The sequence below is a fragment of the Heloderma suspectum genome, chromosome 2, assembly GCF_057233095.1.
Source record: "Heloderma suspectum isolate Gila_16-S chromosome 2, 16-S_ref, whole genome shotgun sequence".
Classification (NCBI taxonomy): domain Eukaryota; kingdom Metazoa; phylum Chordata; class Lepidosauria; order Squamata; family Helodermatidae; genus Heloderma; species Heloderma suspectum.
In genome coordinates, this window is record NC_139459.1 from 377,828,917 (window position 1) to 377,834,485 (window position 5,569).

At 50.9% G+C, this 5,569-nt stretch overlaps 1 long non-coding RNA gene across 1 annotated transcript in view; it reads right to left on the reverse strand.

Annotated features, from left to right (window-relative positions):
• Nucleotides 1–5,569, reverse strand: part of LOC146356295 (uncharacterized) — an 867,031-nt gene that overhangs the window by 201,703 nt on the left and 659,759 nt on the right. The gene's annotated exons all lie outside the window — the stretch shown is intronic.

Sequence of the window (5,569 nt, forward strand, 5' to 3'; positions counted from 1 at the left end):
ATGCTGGATGGAGGAAGGATGGGGAGGTCCAAACGCAGGTTGCATCCCGTGGATTGGTTGCCCCCAACATGGACGGCACCTACAACACCTGGGTCAACATCAGGATTGACCCCAAGGAGAGGGATTGGTACCGATGCCACGTGGAGCATGGCGGCCTGCTGAAGCCTCTGGAGTTGGCCTGGGAGGAGCCTGCTGGTGAGAGACGGCGGGGGGGGGGGGAGGGACAGGGAAGGGCTGTGGCTCAGTGACAGAGTGCCTGCTTTGCACGCAAAAGACCTTTGGCATCTTCTCCAGGCGGGATTGAGAAAGATCCTCGTCGGAAACTCTGTAGCGCCCCTGCCAATCAAGCTTGCTAGATGGACCAGTCGTCTGACTCGGTATAAGGCAGCTTCCTGAGTACCTAGCTTGGCTCCTTTGCTGGAGTGGAGGATTCTGGGAGACGCTTTGCCATCCAGGGAAGAAGGAGAGAGAAAACAAGAGGCTTTCTCAGAAGCATCACGGGGGTCCGGGTGGTTTGTTAACCACCCCAGCAACCCACCCTGGCTGAGTTCGCACATAACGACAAGCCATGGCAGACTCCCCCCACAGCCTGCATTTTAAAAATGGTGGCCGCCACATTGACAACAAGCCCCAGAGGGAAATTAACCCACGGTGGCTTGTCGTTATGTGCGAACCAGGCCTCTGTCTCCCTCAAAACTGCAGTTGCCTTTCGTGTCCTGTCACACACACAGCTAGATTATAACATCCTAATCTGGAAGTGCAAGGAAGATGGCATGCCCCTGTGCAGGTATTTCCAGAGATTTGCGGGGAAATGGCAGTTCCCATGGCAACACCGCACCTGTGTCTACCTAACAAAAGGATGTGCCTGGTGGTACCTGGCCCATTATCCCTCTCTTCTCCACCCCCCAATCTCACAATATATTGAATATTTAATAGCATTTTGCCTCTTTTAAAATTATATTTCCATAAGCGTCTCATAAATGAGGAGCCCTGGAGAGAGATTGTGGTCTGTTTGTTTGCACTCTCTCATTTCTTGTGACTCGCTCAAACTCTCCCTGTTACGATTTCTCGGAAACCACCTGATTTCTGTATCTGCTGGAAGCAGCCAGCAGGGGGCAGTGGAGTATCACAAAAGGAGTGGGGGACACAGTGACAGTTACATTTTTTGTTGTATGAGCATTTTAAAACCATATATATATGGAAATCACTATAACTAACTGAAGAGTGTTCATTGACCCCCATGGCCATTTTTCTTATATGCAAATATGGTAACAAAATAGAGGTTTGTTTCATTTTCCTCAAAGAGCCAGAGCAATGCTGGCTCTATTGTGGGAACTACCCAGGGACTTCCCAGCATGACTCATGGATTGTGTATGTGTTTGTGGGGAGGTGGAATTGGGCATGGAGCAAAGGCCACCGGGAAACAATCCAACAGGGGAGTGAGAATCCGACAGCTAGATCCAGTTCTCCAGGGAACTCCAAGGCACAGGAGTGGTGCAGGGGATAACGTTTGGGGCCTGGGTGCGAGAGATTTGGGGGCAAATCCCCACTGAGCCTAGTGGCTCACACGTCGGCCTTTGGCCAGTCAATATCTCTCAGTCTAGCCTACCTCATAGGGTGGCTGTGAGACTGGAATGAGATAAGGATATCTTGTCACCTGCCCTGAGACCTGGCAGTAGGATGGGAGGAATCTCAGTCTAGACATCCCTCAGGTTGCAGAAGAGGAAATCCTAAGCTTAGGAACAACCATAACATGAGAACTTATGGCATAATAAATGTGTCCAGCTTAAAGGTGCTACAAGACTTAAGGTGTTGTTTGAACCGGTACAAATGGTGACAAAAGAGGGTCTAGTCTCATTGAGAGGTGGAGAAACCTGCTGGGTCAGCTAGAGAGGAAGGGGTTTTGCCTTCCAGAGACAGCAGGAGAGCCAAGAATAGAACCCAGGAGTCCTGGCTCCTGTTGAGACTTCATCCAAGAGAACCCAGGAGTCTTGGCTGCATTTGAGAGAGGGCTTTGCAGCCAACGGGACTTTGTCCCATGGGGAAATTATAACATCTCTCTGCATGTTTGGGAGGTGCCAAGGCTTGGATGGAGTGTGTGTTTGCACAGGCTGAGCCTACTATTTCTTATTCCGGCACAGGATTAGATGTTAAGATGTCCACTTTGCCTGTTGTAGCTTCCCCACTTGGTCCCGCAAAGAGGGAAGACAAAACGCCGTCCCACGGAGAGGATTCTGTGTACTGGTTCCCTGCCAAGCTGCATTACTGATGCACCACTGTGGCTTTCGGTTTCTGCCTTTGCTGCCTGGCCTCACCCGAAACAAAGCTCAGCTCTGAAGCGGGGAGGGGAGAGCAGTTCCACGCTGCTGCCAGAACGAACGGAAGCCATTTTGTGCAGGCCGGCTGTGCAGCAGAGATAGACACAAAATGGCAGCGCTCTCCAGGAAGCGGCTGCACCAAGCAGGTGTTTGGCTCGTGCAATTGCAGAAACATGGCGTCATGCGCTTTGAGGATTATTAAATGTTTTGGGCTGGATACTCAAATGCTAGAGATGACTGAGGGCATCTCTACACCAGCCTAAAATCCTGCATTTAAAACGGGGCTTTCTGCTTCCGTTTTAAACGCAGGATCACGACGACTCCTGTTTTCACGTGCTTCCTTCCCCCCTCCCCTTTCCCCCTCCTTCTCCCTGTATCTGAGTCTTCCATTATTTTTCACTGACTCACTCTTCTTCTTGCTGCTTTTACTCTTTTCATGGAGGAAACTGAAACGGAGCACAACGGGGAGTTTGATAGCTCATTATCTGCAATCTATTTAAAAACGGAACAAAGGGCATTTAGTGCAGGAGATGCCTTGAATGATCACTGCATCATGTAAAGAGCCCGCAAACCTCCGTGAGGGAGCCATCTCAATCGCAGGATAAAAGCTCCGTGTGAAGAAAGCCTGACTATCTGCCGCATGTGTAACAGGAACAGTTGGCAGGGCCTCCAACGGTTTAAGCCCCACAGCGCAGAGACCAGTGCAGTTGCGAAAATTTCTCCCACATTATTTCCAACCATTCGCATTCAATTTGATAGAAAAGAAACTTCGGAGAAATTCTCATGGGTCGCGTTCAGGTCCTCGTGCTTCCTTTACTTAGGAGGTGACTGAGCAGTGTGCAGAGTGTCCTGTCTTTCGCTGTAGAATCACCTCTCTGCACCTGCATTAGAGAGAAGATGCATCCCCAATCACCCCTCAGAAATTTAGCATTGGGGAAGTCCTGGGGAAAGCGCTGAAACCTAAAGAACAACAACCACAGCCGAGACAACGTTTCTCAGAGGACATTTTTCTCAGAAAAGTCCTGAGATTTTTCTTTTTCTTACCCCCCAGAAATAAAGGGCCACTTTGCAGAATTTCCCCAAATTTTCTTCTCTGTATTTTGGTGGGTTTTGCCTTCCCTCCCTCCCCACATGCCCCGGAACGATGCTCGGTATGGGGTATTGTGAAGAACGCAAAATGGGGGCCAGGCTGCCAACACACTTGCTGCTGTTGCTGCTTGTGGTGGCCGTGCAAGAAAACAAAGCCCCTTAGGAAAAAAAGAAAGAAGCTGTGCTGCGACCCTTGCCAGCGGTGAGCCCTACCTGTGAGAAATTGTTGGCGAATTTCCCCTCCTACTGGAGAAATCAGGAGAAATTCTCCTCCCAGTGTCTCTGCGCAGAAATAGAATGGAGAACTTGAAGAGGTCATTTGCGTACTGCTCTAGTAGAGAAAACTCCCTTTCCCGCCATGTCTTGTCATAATCTCTGCAAGCCATTGAGAGGGCCCTCCTGATGGAGCCCGCCTTCCTCAAAGACCTTGCTGTGGGGGTCTGCAGGGAGGCACCCACCCCGTTTGCCCTACAACTGTGGCACTTTATTCCCTAGGGCAGAGCAGGGCAGTGTGGCTGTCCAGATGTTTTGGCCTACAACTTCCATGATCCCTCACCATTGGCTGGCTGATGGGAATTGTAGGCCAAAACATCTGGAGGGCCACAAGTTGCCCACCCCTGGTTTAGATGCATGGTAAAACATTTGTGTTTTGTCTGAATTCAATCATGGGAGAGTTTCCTTTGGATGAATTCATTTAATTTCTTTTTCTTTACAAAAAGATGTGAGATATAAATAAAAATGAATAAATATGTCCCATGAGCACAATCCAGCCCACAGCTTCCTTTAGGTCCAGAAAGAGTCCTGTAATGGGGAAAGGAGCACCGTTCAGTGGCAAAACACATGCTTTGTGTGCAGAAGGTCTTAGGTTCAAGCCCCAGTACATCCAGTTCAATTACTTCAGAACCAGGAAAGGCCCCTGCCCCAAATTTGGAGAGCCGCTGGCAGCAAAAATAGCAGTGGGCTGGATGGACCAATGGGCTGTCCCTGGATAACAGCACTTTCATGTGTCCCACATAACTCCTTAGCCCAGCCTGCCCCAACCTGGTGCCCTCCAGAAGTTTTGGACTACAGCTCTCAGAATTCTTGACCATTGACTATGCTGGCTGGGGCTGATGGAAAATTGGGTGGGCTGTTGAGGTCCCCCAGACTGTTGGTTATGGGGGATGACAACATTCATGCTGAGGGCACCTTATTCAGGGCAGCTCAGGAGTTCATGGTCTCCACGATGACCATGGGACTGTCCCAACATGTCATCGGCACAACGCATGTAGTGGGGCATACTCTAGATTGGTTTCTTCCGGTGTGATTTACTCTGGTTTAAAGTTAGAATCCTTTGCATTTTGTTTGTATAGTTCTGTTTGTTATTTGGTTAATATTGCTACTCACCGAGAACCCCGTAGTTAAGTAAATATTGTTGTATTTATTTGTGTCCTGAGCTCTTCTTCATCCTGGTAAGGGAACTCGGAGGTATTACAGTTATTTACTGGGGCAAAATAGGGCGTGGAGTGGAACCCAGGCTGCTGGGAAACAATTCAACATGTTTTGAATTCATGTTTTGAAACAATTCGACATGTTTTGGCCTTAAAACAGGCGCCATTTCTTCACACGGCTTCTGCAGCTTAGAATCACCATCACCATCCATGGCTAGGTCGACTTGGCACCGCTAAAGTGAAAAATAACAAAATTCCGCCGACTGATTATTCCGTTGTTGGCGGCTTCTGCAGACCAAGCACGTCTGCAGCATCTACCAGGCAATGGCAGATTTGCCCAGGGGCGTGACGGAAGTGCCTCTCGCTGCTGTTCCACCTCTGGCGTAACGCCGCCCCGCGGGCCGGGCGCTGGACGTGGAGCGGCCCCTCGCCGGGGCTGAATCTGCGCCAGTCTCGCACGCCGGCCCGTCCGGCCCCCGCAAGCCCCCCGCCCCGCTTCCGCCCCCGCCCGGAGCCTCCGAAGGGGACCCGAGGCGTCGGGCGAGCGAACTTTCGCTTTCCCTCTCGAGCGCGCACAGACTTGCGGCGCGTCGTCTGCCCGGCAACCACGGCGGAAATCGGAGCGCCTTTTTGTGACTGGTCCAAGGTTCCCCCCTCGGCCAATCGCGAGGCTCCTTCGGCGGAGAGGCGGAGTGTTCTCGCCACGCCCCAGCAAGTGGCTGGCAAGAGGCT